We start from the raw sequence: 1,966 nt of genomic DNA on the forward strand, positions 1-1,966 counted from the left end.
GCTGGGTGGAGATTATAATATATGCCATTTAGCAAATGCTTTTATCCAAAGCGACTTACAGTCATGTGTGCATACATTCTACGTATGGGTGGTCCCGGGGATCGAACCCACTACCCTGGCGTTACAAGCGCCATGCTCTACCAACTGAGCTACAGAAGGACCAATCCATCTACCTCCATGTTTCCCCATTATAAGAGTACATGGACATTAAGGCCATATCCTAGTCTCCCAATGTTTCTCCACCTATGCAGAGGCCTCTACTAGTCACCACAATGAGATCTGGGGTGAAGAGTTCAACATTAAGATCTTGGATGATATCTGGAGAGAAGCTCCATCTAGAATTCACTCTTGTTCCATCAATACACCCAGGTATCAATTGATACAATACAAAGTACTGCATACTTCATTACTCTGAAACTAAACTATATAGAATCTACCTCCATGCTTCCCCAATGTGTGACAGGTGTAAACTATGTAGAATCTACCTCCATGTTGACAGGTGTAAACTATATAGAATCTACCTCCATGCTTCTCCAATGTGTGACAGGTGTAAACTATATAGAATCTACCTCCATGCTTCTCCAATGTGTGACAGGTGTAAACTATATAGAATCTACCTCCATGAATGTGTGACAGGTGTAAACTATATAGAATCTACCTCCATGCTTCTCCAATGTGTGACAGGTGTAAACTATATAGAATCTACCTCCATGTTGACAGGTGTAAACTATATAGAATCTACCTCCATGCTTCCCCAATGTGTGACAGGTGTAAACTATATAGAATCTACCTCCATGCTTCCCCAATGTGTGACAGGTGTAAACTATATAGAATATACCTCCATGCTTCTCCAATGTGTGACAGGTGTAAACTATGTAGAATCTACCTCCATGTTGACAGGTGTAAACTATATAGAATCTACCTCCATGTTTCTCCAATGTGTGACAGGTGTAAACTATATAGAATCTACCTCCAGAATCTACCTCCATGCTTCCAATGTGTGACAGGTAAACATGTTTCTCCAATGTGTGACAGGTGTAAACTATATAGAATCTACCTCCATGTTTCTCCAATGTGTGACAGGTGTAAACTATATAGAATCTACCTCCATGTTTCTCCAATGTGTGACAGGTGTAAACTATGTAGAATCTACCTCCATGTTTCTCCAATGTGTGACAGGTGTAAACTATATAGAATCTACCTCCATGCTTCTCCAATGTGTGACAGGTGTAAACTATGTAGAATCTACCTCCATGTTGACAGGTGTAAACTATGTAGAATCTACCTCCATGTTTCTCCAATGTGTGACAGGTGTAAACTATTTAGAATCTACCTCCATGTTTCTCCAATGTGTGACAGGTGTAAACTATTTAGAATCTACCTCCATCCTTCTCCAATGTGTGACAGGTGTAAACTATGTAGAATCTACCTCCATGTTGACAGGTGTAAACTATGTAGAATCTACCTCCATGTTTCTCCAATGTGTGACAGGTGTAAACTATATAGAATCTACCTCCATGTTTCTCCAATGTGTGACAGGTGTAAACTATGTAGAATCTACCTCCATGTTTCTCCAATGTGTGACAGGTGTAAACTATATAGAATCTACCTCCATGTTTCTCCAATGTGTGACAGGTGTAAACTATGTAGAATCTACCTCCATGTTTCTCCAATGTGTGACAGGTGTAAACTATGTAGAATCTACCTCCATGTTTCTCCAATGTGTGACAGGTGTAAACTATATAGAATCTACCTCCATGCTTCTCCAATGTGTGACAGGTATAAACTATATAGAATCTACCTCCATGTTTCTCCAATGTGTGACAGGTGTAAACTATATAGAATCTACCTCCATGTTTCTCCAATGTGTGACAGGTGTAAACTATATAGAATCTACAATGTTGACAGGTAAACTATATAGAATGTTGACAGGTGTAAACTATATAGAATCTACCTCCATGTTTCT

The sequence above is a fragment of the Oncorhynchus gorbuscha genome, linkage group LG21, assembly GCF_021184085.1.
Source record: "Oncorhynchus gorbuscha isolate QuinsamMale2020 ecotype Even-year linkage group LG21, OgorEven_v1.0, whole genome shotgun sequence".
NCBI classification, from domain to species: Eukaryota; Metazoa; Chordata; class Actinopteri; order Salmoniformes; family Salmonidae; genus Oncorhynchus; species Oncorhynchus gorbuscha.